Source organism: Corvus moneduloides, chromosome 9 (genome assembly GCF_009650955.1).
Source record: "Corvus moneduloides isolate bCorMon1 chromosome 9, bCorMon1.pri, whole genome shotgun sequence".
In the NCBI taxonomy this organism is placed as follows: Eukaryota; Metazoa; Chordata; class Aves; order Passeriformes; family Corvidae; genus Corvus; species Corvus moneduloides.
In genome coordinates, this window is record NC_045484.1 from 11,691,664 (window position 1) to 11,707,188 (window position 15,525).

The following is a 15,525-nucleotide window of genomic DNA, read 5'->3' on the forward strand; positions in this document are numbered from 1 at the left end:
GGGGCGCCGGCGGCCGCGGCATGAGGCGCGGGGCGAGCGGAGCGGACCCCTGGCCGGGGGCCGCGGCGCGGAGGGCTCCGGCGGTGCGGCCAAACTTCGGGGGTCGGCGGCGGCAGCACCTCCTCACTTCGGAGCGACCTCCCCGCGACTGCCGGCGAACGGGGCGGCGGCAGCTACCCCACCTCCGGGCCCGCGCAACGCGCGGCCCTAGCGCCGCCGCCGCGCCCGCCCCCCCCGCCGCCGCGCTCCCCGCCCCGCCGCCCCGCGGGCGCACCGCCGGCGCCGCCTGCCCCGCGGGGGGGGGGGGCAACGGGACGGGACCCACCGCCCCGGACCGAGCGGGAGCCGCCCAACAGCCGGCGGGGCTGCGGCTGCTCCCTGCCCGCTGGAGTAGCCTTAATTTTCCCGTGTTATTTCGGCTTCAGCCTGGTAACGCACAGGTGGAGGTGCTGTCCGTGCTGCTGCCGTCCGAGCCCTGAGCCCGGCGGGCTGACCCCAGCGCCCCGCCGCAGCCGCGCTTGGCCGCGGGGACGGGGCAGCGTCCCGCCCAACTAGCCGGAGGGTCCCTCCGCAGTGCTGGGCACACCGGGGAAGCGCCGCTTCGTCCTCTGCCTACAGCACCGAAGTGCCACCGACACAGGGAGAGAGCGCGACTTGTGCCGTTGTGGTGCTGCTGTGACCGCCCGCCCCGTACCAGCCCTTCGGGTCTCCTGAAAGACGCGAAAACTCCGTCCCCGCGTTCTGCCGTGCTTTCTCCTTCACTCCTGCATGCCCTCTACTTCTGTCGCTTAAACGAGAGGCGCACACACTTCTCCCTTTCAGATTTCTCCAAGCTACAAAACAGTATCTAAAACTAATAATGACTAGCGAGTCCCGTGTAGGAATTGTGCTTACTCCTGGCAACTACCTGGTTACTGAATTTGACCGACTGCAGCTGGCAGCGCTGGGCAGTGGGACACTGGCTGCATTGTGAACGCTCAGAAGCTGCGTTTATCGTTTGTTTGCGTGTTTTGCATGTTAAGAAGTGTTAAATGTATTTATGTAGGCAACAGTGCCATTGTATTTTGTTGACAAAATTTAGCATTTTGCAGTGCCAGTAGGTAATCAGATGAAATGAGGCAGGGGATTTCTGGAAGAGTAAGAAATTTGTTCTCCATTTGAGCCATGGAATTTGGTAGGTTGTGGAAATAACTGGCAGGAGCCATTAGGAAGGACAGTTTTCTTCTTTCCTTTAAGCCAGGTAACCCAGCAAAGTAAAAAAGATGCCTCATAGTTCCTCCCAGCTTTTGTTTCCTTGCGTGGGCAGTGGTGTTGGAATGGGCGTTTCCATTCATTCTCTGGAATCTCTGTGGCCATATTAGCGCAGGTACCACATGAATGGAAAAGTTCTTGGTGTGGGAAAGCCAGGAATGTTCAAAGGGGTGGGAAAAATCAGCTTCAGGGATTTTCAATCCCCAAAAGCAGTTCTTGCTTTGTTTGCAGCCTCCTAGTCCCTGAAGTAGTACAAACGGATAGAAGATGGAAATCAGTAATTTTTTCTTCCCACTTGAACTGGAAGCATGTCAGGCATCGAGGTTCCATAGGGTCTTTTGTAAAGAAGAGCGGCAGAGTTTCACTGCAGTTGGAAGAAAAGGGTTGTTTTCCTAATTACTAGGCAGATGGTGGGCTGTACAGCAAAGTGCAAGAGACTGTACACACTGAGCCAAGTCCCTGCAGTGGCACGTGCAGATGGACCAGCCCTGCTGCCTGTGACAGCTGTGGGGTTCCTCTGCCTTGTGGTGCTCCAAGTGCAGTGGCTTGGTCTGTCTGTGGGCCAGGCTGGATCAGCTGTTTGCAGGTGCTGCAAAGGAAGTGGTTTGGGAGTGTTGGAGGAGTGTTCTCTTGCTTTAGACTTGAATGGGGAGAGGATGCCTTCTTTCCACGTGTGGAGAGCATAGCTCTTCATGTCACAGTAGTGCCACTGGCAGTGGTGTGCTTGGAGAGCAGAGCAGAACCATACACACTGGCTGTGCCACACACACCTGCTCTGCACCTTGTGCTGCTCCAGTCACATGCCCTAAACCTCACCTGCAGGGATGTGTTGGAAGTTTTCTCTCCTCTACGCAGAGCCTTTGGCCTCTCTCCTGAGACCATTATTTGCCTGGTGGGACTGGCTGGCCACAAAGAATAAATGCAGGACCGAGTCATCTGATATGTCAAACATCATTAAGATCTTCATGCTAATGATATTGGCCTCTTCTGCATCAAAGCTAGAGCAGCTGGTTTGAGTGCAGTGTCACCAAATCTGAGATTAGATGTGCCTTACTGGTAAAAATGATGGCCAAAAATCAAATCTACTCTGAGAATGTGGCCAAACTTTACAGCCAAATTTTAAGCTCACTAGAAAAAAGGGATCTCATTTAAATTCTTTGTCAAAGGCTGTTGAAAGGATGGAAAAGCAGATGGAGACTTGTCTGTGTTGTTTCTGTTCTTTTTAGAGTCATAAGATGGAGTTAAAGGGAGAAGGGACAATGCTTTTATAACCAAACTGAAAATACTGTGCCAATACAGTATTAAATTTCTGACAGCTCTTTTAGTAGTAAATAGTGATTGTGCACATGTAAACCGACTGGGCAACTCGCTATCACAGCACCTTGAGACTGGACTTCAGCAGGATTCCTAAAGCAGATTTGATATGTAGACAGAAGATAAGATTAACCAAAGTTTGAAAGGAATATTTAAAAACACTGCAGGTCCCACTGCCTGCCTTACAGGATTGGAAATTGACTAAAATGAAGATTTAGCCAGTTGCTAAATACCAAAGGATGGAAAGTCACAACACTGGGAAAGTGTTATCTTGAAAGTGCTTCCAGCAGTATGTCTTCTCTGTAATAGCTGGCATTGGCCCCTAACAGAACCAGGGAAGGGGATTAATTTTTGATTACTGGCCTGAACATGGGAGCACCTATGCCTATTAGGACACTCCTTGCTACAAGGCATAATTTATACTAGAAGCAGCATAAATTGCTGGTACAGAAGTGATATCGCTGATTGCAAACTTTTCTGTGAAACACCAGCTGAACTGCAAGTTTTTAAGCAAGTCCTAAATCTAAAGAAGCTTTGCATGTTTTCAAGCTGTGGTTTGGCTATTTAGTGCATCCCCTCATGTGCCATTATGAATCTTTTATTACTTGCTGTAGTCCAAGTTGACCTCTAATGATACAGCAGAATTATTTTATTAGTGCCTTTCCCCACAGCAGAGTACTGCTGCACTGAGCAGTAACAAAGTACCTGGCTTTGCCTGAAGTAGCAGCTGTCCCTGGAAATGTATCCAGAGACACGGAGAGCTTCCCTGCCTGAAGCTCAGTGTTTCAGCATGGTGGTATCTGAGGGCCACAGTGAAAAACGCAGGTGTGATATGGTGCAGTGGCTGGGGCCTGACCTCAAAACAGAGAGGCTGATGATGGTGGGGCCAGTGCCCTGGCAGGACAGAGGAGAGGAGGCAGTGGGTGCAGCTGGTGGGGGCTGAGCGGTGGGAGGGAGGGTCCTGCTATGCAGAGAGCGGCTTGGTGCTTCTGCGCAGCTCTGCTCTGCGGAGCCACTACCTGCTCCATATGCTGCTCTGCTCCTCCATCACACTGCATACATATTTCTGACCTCTTTTGCCACCAGGTGAAGGAGGTTTTGCAGAGCAGCAGGCGAAAGGTGTGGGAGACAAAAGCAGGAGTAGTGCTAATTTGGCCCTGCCTCCCACTGCTGAGCTGAGACAGGGGTAGAAATGGCAAGAAACAGCAAATTCTCCCAGAGGCAGCACTTGTCTGCCCACTTTATTGCTGCTTTGCCCCCAGTAGTTTAACCTTCTGTAAAATCAATTGGCTGTCTAGAATGTGAACATTGGTCTGGGCTTCCATCTTTAGTGCCTCCAGTGCTTACAGCAGAATGATTGGAAAATTGTATTTAGATAAATGAGAAAATCAAAAGGTTTCTGTGCTAGAGTTGGAGTTGTTCAACCTGGAGAAGGCTCTGCAGAGACCTTATAGCACCTTCCAGTACCTGAGACCAAGAGCAAGAGAGCTGAAGAGGGATTTTTTGCAAGGGAATGTAGTGATATGAAAAGGGGAAATGGCTTTAAATGAAAAGGAGATAGATTTAAATTAGGTCTTAGGAAGAAATCTTTTACTGTGAGGGTGGTCAGGCACTGGAACAGGTTGCCCAAAGAAGTGGTAGATGTCCCCTTCCTTGAAGTGTTCAAGGAAGAGTTGGATGGGGCTTTGAGCAACCTGGTTTAGTGGAAGGTGTTTTCCTGCCCATGTTGGGAGGATTGGAACTAGAAACCAACCCAGGACATTGAATGATTCTATGATTTGGACATGCAGGGAGATAAATCCTGACCTCTGTTCAGCGAAGCAGTGAATACACAGACATCCCTATGTTGTGTTTTGACACTGCTCGAGCTTCAATGTAGCTCAAGGGCAGGGGGCAGGGAGGCTACTGAAAAAAAATCACCCATTGCTCTGAAACCTCCATCATGGTACAGTTTGTGAGAGGTATTCTCTGAGCAGGCTGAGTGACAGAACAAAAAAATGCTGGCAGCTACAGGTGCCTTGTCTAGACCACGGCTTCCATCACAGCACTGTGCACCAGCAGACCCAGCTTAGCAGCCCTGGGAAGTCCTAATGGAAAAGGCCTGTGGAGGCACGCCCCTGAGTAAGGTAATCTGGGCAGCCAGCTGGGAGTATGATGTTACACCGATGAACACTACATCAAGAGATATGCGAGACATCCTACTCCTGCCTCCATTTCCATACAGCTTGATAATGACTTTTTCTCCTTAGAGGGTAAGGAGATCTTTCCCAATGATGTTTCAGGGCTGAGAGCTTCTCTGAACAGAGCATGGGGGTCTGAAATCTTGAAATAGCCTATGTATGAAATCTGGGAGAAGGACTACCTCATCAGCAGCGTTTTTCATTTGGCTGGGACTGTTTCCTGCTAGCAGGCTGCGGGACCCCATTACTCTTTCCTCAGGTCCAGGATAGAAAATGGACCATTTCAGGTCTCCTGGGAGCAGTGTTTCTGTAATTCCTATGCAGTTCCCAGGGAATGTAGGCAAAGAATTTCCATGAGATGTGCCCTCAGTGAGAAGGCAAAGTCAGTTATTTTTTATACAAAGTGTTGTTCTTAAGTATTGTACTTGTTGATTCAGAGATGCACGTAAGTTACAGCCTGGATTTCCACTTGTAGACTGAAAAATGTTTTGTTGTAATAATAAATACTGAATCTCTGCTGTTCCCATTTACATAACATACATGACACAATGTGTAAATCCTCAACAATATTTTTCCAGAATTTAGCAGCTTGTTTTTCTGCAAACATAAACATTTATTTTTGGTGTTAATAATTAATAATATGCTGCATCCCCATAATAAATGCAAAATCTAATCTTGTATAGACATAAATGTATCTGCCAAAGTAGTCTTTCTGTGCTGTAAATGACTTTCACAAAGTGGTAGCATACATTTTATTTTCAATCACTCTTTTTTTATTTTGCGAACAGATATGTCATTAAATCAAATGTTTTCCTTTGCAATCAACAAATAATTCACACTTAAAAAAAAAAAGAAAAATCGTTAATAATTATTTAAAAAGGGGACATGACTAATAGAAAAGTCTTTGCAGCTGTATCCTAAGCAAAATACAGACAGGAATGTGGAAAATCCCAGCAATGGAGGGAAGATCAGATATGAAAGTATCAGTCCTTTTCTGCAGTGAAAAAAGGAAATTACCTATTTGGGGTCAAAGTCACTCCTGCAGCTGGACAGAGAATGGCACTATGCTGTGCAGAACAAGATACTGGAGTGGTGCAGGGTAGCAGATAGAGCTACACCCTTCTCTCACTTATTGATTCCTCCCTCCAGAGTCCAGTATTGTTAAGTTTCATCACTTCCTAGAAACCAGCAGTAGCTGAGAAACCTCCTGACTAAGTCTTGGGGTTCCATTGCCGCTTATGGCTGTCCCACCTGGCAGCCGGGGGTGTGGCTGCTCTCGGTTCTGCTGTGACTGCTCTTCCTCACAGTGTGACTGCTCTTCGTCACGGTGCGAGCACAGCCAGCAGCAGCCGCTGGGCTGCAAGCTGTGCCTGTGCTCACGAACCCTGGCTAACAAATTAGATGGTATTTTAGCACTGATTTCTGGTACGAGGTTCAATGGGGTTTGTCTCATTTTCAGGGAAGCCACATGGAACTGTGGTTTGCTAAACTGCAGAGGAAATAGCCATCTTTCCAGAGTAGGCTGAGCTGACTTCTTGGGAAAGGTAGTGATGTGCTAACACCAATGACTTAACAAAACATGAGATGCTCTCTTAGGCTGTTTTTAAAGACTTTATATATTTGTTTTGCTTTTATTTATACTATTCCAACCATTAACTCTTGTCTTTGTTGGCAATTCATTGGTTGTGGTTTGTAGTGGGGGTCACATAAGGGTCCTCAGAATATTTGTCAAACCATTTAGAAACAGTAAACCTTAATATTTCACCATGAAATAAGAGAAGAGATGAAAGAGATTTATCTGAAACGTTTTCATATTATCATTATGCATTCTGTAGAAGACAAAGACCATAAAAGTCCAGTTGCTATTCATGAGCCAATACTTATTTATCAAATGAAAATAAGGTGCCCTAAGAAGGCTGAGCACAGAGTAACTGGGCTGAGATGACTCAGCCATCTTTACAGTGACAAACTCACTAAATGGTATTGTCCAATGTGCTTTGCTGGAAAGTTTTCAAAATTCCCTATTTTCTGTATTTTCTCTCTGTTCACCTTCTGTTTGGGCACTTTTTCTGGAAACTCTAGACACTCTCTTCATGGAAACACCCAGTCACGTAGAGCTTCACAGAGGCTCGTGTTGCTGTAGCCGAACCAAGTTCTGGGGGAGCCTACTTACCTGCATGGGTGATCATAGGGTATAGCTGTCAATACAATTGATCCAAAATGTGCATAGCAAGATTTTTTTGCACTTCCAAAAAGGCTTTTAAAAATGAAATGTTCTATAGAAATGGCCAGCACCAATGCAAGCTTCAGCCATTTTTCAAACATAATAGTAAACACAATATATTATAAATAGGAATAGATTATTTGTCAAAAAATATTGAGCCTGTTTTTGAAATGGAAGTTCTATCTTTTGATTCTATATTTTGAAAATATTTCTAGTACTTGGGCTTTTTTTTAGCAGATAGACTTGTCAGGACTTGGAGTCAGGGACTACTGCTTATGTTTGTGTACAGAACTGAGCACTGCTCTCATCTCAGTTATGCATCTAAGGTTGGACTTGCTGCATATAGTACATACAGTAATTAACAGTCCTTCATCATCTGTCATCAGGTACCTTCTAGCTGTTAATGTTATCCTAAATGTATTTCCTTTGGAAAAATAGCTTTTTTAAAGACACACAGGTCTCAGTATGTATATGACCACTAGCTGAGACAACCAACTAATCCAAATTCAGTTCCCAGATGAAACTTAATGTCTGGACACAGTGAGTATTACAGTTGCTGTGTTAAAGAACCATCTATATTTTGCTCCCTCAGCGGGGCAAAATGCACATGTTGGGAAGTACTGGTTATTTACCTGATTCCACCTGTTCATACACAAATACAGACATTATTTAGTACCACTTTTAATCTGTCCAATATTTTAATATTGAATAGAAACCTTCCTGTGATAATTTTCATTATTCTATTATTGATGGATTTCTTTCATGGAGGAAAAGTATAATTTAACACTGAGGAGGGGATTACAGTAGTGCTCTGACATGAGACAAGAACAATGGGCAGGGATAGTATTGGCAACTATCTTATCCCTCCCAGTGAAATGGATAGATAAGTATATAAAAGCATTTATTACTTGAAAACTTGGGTTATGAACAGGCAGTTTTGGGTGTTCATTTGATAGGAATGTGGAAGTCCTGGAGGGAGAAGTAGGGAAAACTCAGTTTTCACACAACTGAGCCACAGTTTTGTCAGGTAGCCATTATTTTTGATTTGTGGTATACCATTATGAACCAGTGAAGGGCAGCACTATCCAACTGTTCTAGGTAACTAGATAGATCACTAATTATGTTTTCAAGTTTACAGTGATGTAAACATTAGGTGTTTGACTGGATTTGCTATGAAAATGGTTGTGTTGCTGTATTGCTGCAAAACAGTAACTTCAAGAGCATTTTGTAATCATCACCAAATTTCTGCAGTTACAAATTAACATCTTACTTATAGTGGATTTTAGGAAAGGGCATTTCATTTATTGAAAAGCTGAACCTCTTGCCAAGAGTATGGTCAGTTCAATTGCTTTATTAGTTTGCGACATAGGGTCTACACATCAAAACAGATTTTAGCAAACTGAAATATCATTAGTATCAGAAATATGTAAACAATAATACAGATATTTTTGTAGTGCAAAACACTGGAGGTATGGTTTTCTACACAAATTGGTAGATGAGATTAATACTTTTATTTCTGAAGTTTCCTTCATCATTTTTCAATAGGAATTAATGATCTGCATGTCTGATACTCATATTTATGCTCAATGGAACAGAATATTGGAAAGAACTTTCATTAACAGTTTTATTTTTTTCTTCATGTGTGAAAATGTAGCTGTATAGCTTATACAAACCCTTCCAAAGTGCTATCTTATTTACTATGGTGTTTGGGAGGGAATAAAATTAAAAGGTGCTCTGCTATTTAGTCTCTTTTTAAAGATTCTATACCCATGTGGACATCTAAAAATTATTTTAATAGTGTTTTGGTTTTTACTCCAAAAATAATATCTTGGGGATATTGTTCCAGAGGAAGCTATGTTATACCAGAAGCCCATACTAACAATAGTTCACCTACTTGTAAAGCAAAGCTATACTTTGTTCTGGATTTGAAGTATTTGGCATGTGAATTCAGATGGTGACACCGTGTCCTCGCAATTTTTTGCATGATGTGAGCACTTTAGGTTTTTTAAAGATGTCTTTCTGGCATACAGCTGGCTCTTCTGCCAAAAAGAAAAGTCTAACTGGTGTGTACCAGAGCAGGAATTTAACCTGTGGTGCTTTCAGGTGCTACAGAAAAGTAGGTGCTGGTTGAAGAAGCTACCCTTGGCTCGGGGATTAGATAGGCAAGGATTCATCATCCCCTGTAAGAGATCTGAGTTAGTGAGAATCCAGCTAGGAGCCTTCTGTCTTAGGGGTGGGCTCCAGGGGAGAGAGCCCCTGGGTGCTGCCTCTCCAGCCCCACGATAGCTCTCTTAAACTGCATTTGAGAGAAGTCCTGGCTTTATTTCTTTGTCTTCTTTTTCATGCAGACATACAATTCCTTCAGCCTTGCAGTACTATAGAGAGAATGTCAGGGCCAAGATGATGTTAGTTTCTTTCTTTCTCTAGCAGACTTGTGTACTTACTAAACATAAATATCAGGATATTCCCATTCCTATAGCTGACACCATTTATTCATATTTTAAAATTAAATTTCACCTGCATTGCAAGACATTTATTACTATATTTAATGTGCAAGACTGTCCAATTAATTAATGAAAAATTCTGGGACACTGGTTAGAAATTAAAATGGCAACATTTGCTGCAATAATGGTTTTTATGTTGGAGAACCAGACCAATAGATGAGATTATAGAAAGATGAATGAATCCACAAATGAATTAAATGATTAAAAGCTTAAGCTGGCAGTGAAGTTTATATGTTTACTCTGATATGTAAAGCATCTATTGATCTGAAGTTTGATCAGTAGTATTTACAAATTTATTCTCATATACATCATTATGATTGTATTCTCTTGTGCTAAAAGTTTGCTAGCTTACCTGAGTAGGGTATACTGATTACCCAGGCTGCTGGAGATGCTCAGACATCTTGGGGAGCTCTGCTGCCCATGCATTTGTAGGGCTTCCACCTGAGGTGGGAGGAAAAATGAGCAGGAGTGCAAATGTTCGTCCCAGGTGAAATGATACCATAGGGATGCACCAGTTCTCCAGGGGCGGGGTGTGCTCTGTGTGACAGCCGGCTGAGGGCAGCTGCTGGGGCTGTCCTGGGCCCCAGCTGTTTGTGGTGGAGAGGCAGGGAGAGCAGACTGGGACCCTCAGCCCTGCCTCCTCCCTCAGGACAGGGTTGTCTCTCCTTGCAGCAGCAGTGGAGTGGAGAAGGCCACAGAACAATGACTGCATGAGTTTGGCCATTGGCATAAATAAGAGCAGGAGGAGACCAGACCTGAGTCAGGCTTGTGAGCTCAGGCTGCAGTGCAGTGCATCTCTGAAGACTTCTGGTGTTTGTTTTCAGAGGTCTGTTTGTCCAGGGCTTTTAAAAGTAGGGTTCCTGAGAGTAAGCAAGTCTTTTCCTGGTCTCTTGTTCTTAATTTCCTTGATGCTCTGAAAAGACATTATACTAAACTTCACACATTCCCTCCCCTCCTCTGAGTTTGGACATTTTGAGGGATCCAAGGACTGATTCCAGGACCTGAGAGGATGGGAACTCACTGTATTATGCTCCAAAAAGGCATGGAGAGAGAGAAAAAGATGTGAACCTGGAGGTTTCTCTGTAAAATAGAGCTTAAAAAGAACTATGAACAACAGACAAGTAATTTCAAAAAAGCAAAACTGGATTAAGCAGAACCTGGGGTTTGTTAAGAGAGGAAAGCTGGGCAATGGACATGGTCTGCTGATAAAAGAGAAAGTACAAAGGATCTCTGAAATAAAATATTTTAACAGAATTAATATTTTTCAGAATTATTCACAAACACATAAAAAGGATTAGAAAGAAAAGTTTCTGAAATGAGAAGTTAAATGCCAAGGGGATGCATCTAGCATCCATACTGTCGTTGATGGTAAAGCTATAACTGCTTTCAACCGGTGCGGGGTTCAGACTTGGCTCTTTCAGAGATGCCTGCCAGGTGTACTTTGGACCATCTACCCTCTCGGGCTCTTTGATTTCAGCAGCTTTGTTTGCAGATCTGGGGCTGGGTTCCCAGGGACTGAGAGCTGGGAGAGCAGGTTTTGACATTAGCATCTGTCCCACTGGGGAATCTGCCATTGGCTTCCAGTCCTGCCCAGCATTTCATGCAGATCAGAATCAATATCAGCTAAAGCTGTAGCTTTACATACTGGCCATGTACATCCTTCTGACTTATGCAAAAACATAAACTAAAATATGTGTTCTCATTTTTCATATGCTTCACCTGATGTCTGAAATCACAAATTATATCCAAAATGAGAAACATTGTGTGCTCAACTAGTATATATTGTAACTTTTAAAAAATGTGTTTTTTATAGGGGGTCATATTATATTATATTCGTATATATTCAGTGGCATGGAGCGAAGCAATAGTTTTACAGGAACTATAAATGTGCTGCTTTGATTGGAATCTGCCGTGGCCCTGCTGGAACATTCCATAATGGGCATCACCAGCAGGCAAAATGGGGCAGGGAACCAGCAGGAAGGGTGAGGTAAATAAATACTCATAGCAGAGCTGAGGCAGTACAACTTATAACAGCAGATGCTAAAGCTTGTAAGTAACTTCACTTAGGGGAATAATTTCATATTAGTTCTTAAGGGTTCTTTTGTCTTTGTAATTGCGTTCTCTTGTAAATAAATATGTAGGTTATCTTACCAAACAGATAACACAAAGTCTTTTACAATAGGAAATTAAAATATTTAAAGTCATGTAATGAAAATATTGAAAGTCATGTTGTTGCCTGAACACTCATTTACTTCTGAGAAACTTGGCCCAATTGCTCTAAGAGAGCTGCTTACTCCATTCAGATTCTTATTTAAAAATTATATTTAAAATAGGGATCTGAACTAGTTTTTGTTTTGTTGTTTTTTTTATTTGTTTGGTTTTTTATTTTGTTTTAAGGCCCTGTTTTACTCAGCCCGGCAGTCTCAGAGTTCAAAAGATAAGCATTTTGCGACATGAACCTGAACTATATTTTAAAAGAAAGCCATTAGAAATATTATTTTCTAACACATTTCACAGTTTATTGATGCTGAGTAGCGAAAAAAACATGGAGAAATACATGTAGAGTAATTTTGTCACTGGATCATTATAGAAAGTGTGATTAGTCTCATAATTAATAAACAATGTGCAGCTGAAACTGCAGGGAGGAGGCATGTGCATGACTGCAGTAGAGGTCTCATGGGTTAATTGTGTGTGTTAGGGTCCTCTCTCCTCCCTCAAATGAAGAAATGAACATCTAGCAGCACAAACAATTGCTGTTCTGTTGTCTTTCATATACAGGCTGTGAAAAGAGTATGGGAAATGAATTGTGTGTCAAAAATGACATTAGCATGGAAACTCTATTTTCTTTCCTTGGGGCTCTCTATGATAACTTGTGTGTGGATGTCTCATTGCAGCTGTGGTCTTATCATCACCGTCAATTGCATCTGCTTGCTTATTTCTGCATCCTTTTATCCACCACAGATCAAAATCAGAAGGTCCATTTCAGCTGTGTGCATGTTCTCCAGTCAATCCAATAGCTTCATCTTCTTTCTCCTGCAGATAGGCTTCTTCACTCCCATCTGCTGCATAGATTTCCAAGGTGGTTTGGAAATTGCTTAAGCAACCTCAGTGTATCAGATGAGAGATGCATTCACTGTGGAACAGATAGAGAACTTTTCTTCCCTTTTAACAGTTTGGAATCATTTAGTTAATAGATGGTTAGTGGCTCGTGTAGCTTTATGGCTTCTTGGCAGCTTCCTGAGCAGGTGGGAATCCTTGGATGGTCTTACTGCACGGTGGTTACATAATATATGTGATGTCAGCCTCTACTACAATGGTTGCTAGCAGGAGTATGGAATTATTTCTGGGGATGTCTGAAGAAGCTATTCGAGTTTTGTCCCAGTGGATACTGAAATTATTAACGGATGAATAGAGTGAAGTTTGTGTTAATGCCATCTTTGCTCCACCCTGTGTGGAATGTTAACCGTAGCTCAGTCATCTGTCAATATCTGTGCCTCTCAATCCTATGGCCAATTACTGGAACCAGCCCCTCTCTGTATGTATTTTAGAAATTAGTCTCTGATTATTAAATCATGACTGCATGTTAACACACATTATTTTTATAAACCCACTGCAGACTCCCATGCATTATAAATAAATTGTATTAACTCCAGTTCATATGAAATATTTATAAATATTATGGAAAGGGCTCACTTTCTGTGCATAGTTATTAGACATTTTAGATTATAAAAGATTGCAAATGGTCAATTATGAAAAATTATGAGAATACAAACTTAAAACCAGGCTCATAATCATACAATGAGAGACACAGAAAACCAAGATTCCAGCTAGGTTCAAGAAGAGTGGCATGCTTTATGTTTCTTAATTATCTTTATTTCCCAGTAGCATTGCTATTGCCAGAGCTCAATTTACTATGTGCCAATGAAAGAGTAATAAGTTGCAGAGACACTCCTATATCAGATGAGAGAGTTTCACTCTCCTCTGTTGTCAGAACATAAACCCATAGAGGTCAGATCATTTTAGCTGTACCATGTTTGACTCAGAGCAATTTTGTAATTTAGGGCAAAAATCAGCTGTGAAGTAAATGGTTCTTACCAGAAACCCTTCCAGAGATGGGCAATGAGGCTGTTGATGTCACTTAATGTTAAGCAGCTAATGGGAATTACAAATCTAAATATTTTTGTAAATCTAGGTCATAACTCCTGAGTCTTTGAAATTATACCCTAGTGTGATAATAAACCCCAGAAGCCAGAGCAGGACTACTGAGTCTGCTGGTTTGCTGTGCTCTAGTTTATGGACTAGGGAAGGACATGGCTGAGTGACAGGAAGAAGTTTTTGAAAATATTCATTGATGTTCCACTGAATCCAATGGAAATCATCTTTTCTCCTCTGGGAGAACCTGGGGAGACCAGTGAAAAATACATCTGAAACCCTCAGCCTGGTGGTCTGAGCTGGCCTTCATAAAGCTGCCTGTTAGTTTCCCTGTCAGGGATTAGAAGGTTTTGAGATGTTTTACCTTTTTGTTTTGGTGAGGAAGCCCATCTAAGAGGACTCTGTATGGTCTTTTACATAAATATGATAAACCTGTTTACCAAACGTCCTCTCATCCACAGCTTTCTTCTAACTAAATCTAGGTTATGTCCCTAGTTAGAAAATTAATAAATAAGTTAAATGTTTGTACAGCACCTTGAAGCTGTAAAGGGCTGTCTAAATCCCAAGTACTAGCAACCCTCTCAATTATGATACAGCATGTTTATACAAATATGTTTGATGTCCTCAGAACATTTGGACTAAGTGGAGCATACTTCCTGTTGAGAATAGATTTTGCTAGTTGGAAGCCATGCCTTATGAAATGAAGACTGCTGTCACAGCATCCAGTTCAGAAAAATAATGACATAAAGAAACATAATTTGCTACATTAAACCCACATTTTCTACATATTTGCAGGAATAAAAGATTTCAAAAAATCCCTTCTTTCTGGTTTAATCAGAATTGTGTTACCTTGCTGATTACAGAAGCACCTGCAAGTTTTATTATATAGTGGCATTGCATTTGACTTTAGTTAATGGTCTGACTATTTTCATTATGTATTTTTATGAGTTTATTGTTTGGACATTTTAAAATGGAAACATAATGAAAATCATAATGGAATTAGGAAGCTTTCCTCTAGAAGAGCAATTTTCACCATAGCCTGCTCCTACCAGTACTGTCTTTCTCCTTGTAAGCAGAGGAGAGGGCTGGCTTTGGGAATACTGGGATTTGCTGTGAGGTCCAGGACTGCAGCCAGGGAGAAGGCTTGCTCTAAAGCAGTTCTTCTGTCACAGTTGCAGGAGAGATGTAATAAGGTGCATGAAAAGACTAAAAGAAAATGTAGTTGAAGTCAGTCTTCTATTTTCACTCTTAAGACAATGACTTCTCCCTCTATATACCAGGCTATACTTTATTATCATAAGCTTACTTTGACTCAGAATATCTTTAGCATTCTGATTCTTGAATATTGAAGCTGCCAGGCAGTACCTCAGCAAGCAGAACCTATTTTTTCAGGGAAGTATTTCTCATGATTACAATGCTTTTTAGCCCCAATTAAGGATGGTTTATGAATTACAATATCACTGCTAATGCCAGTAAAGAGGTCACACTTTGCTGTGATGGAGAAGAAAAATTGTGCCTAAGGACTCCAGAGAATGCATGTACATTTTGGGTAAAGAGCTGTTAGACTTCTAACAGCTATGTCGGAATTCATATGCTCATCATTGAAAGCTGATACTGGATAATTAAGCCATGCCAAGAGATAGCCTCAAAGATATGCTACCAAGGATACAGCATGCTATTCATGGCATTAAAAAAGCTCTAAGGTAGAAAATTCTGATTTGCTCACCATTAGGGTGGCTCTGCTGCCACTGAAGTAAAAAGTAGAAGTCCTGTCAGCCTTCACAGGAACCATGCTGCTCTACTGACACGTGTCAGATATCTTCATAATTAATTTCATGACCAAATATCTTAATTGTACATCTGATTCAACCTTACTCATCAGTAACATATTAAAAGTCTA

General features: G+C 42.4%; 1 long non-coding RNA gene across 1 annotated transcript in view; it reads left to right on the forward strand.

Moving 5' to 3' along the window:
- LOC116447762 overlaps positions 1 to 15,525 on the forward strand; it is a 138,765-nt gene that overhangs the window by 680 nt on the left and 122,560 nt on the right. The gene's annotated exons all lie outside the window — the stretch shown is intronic.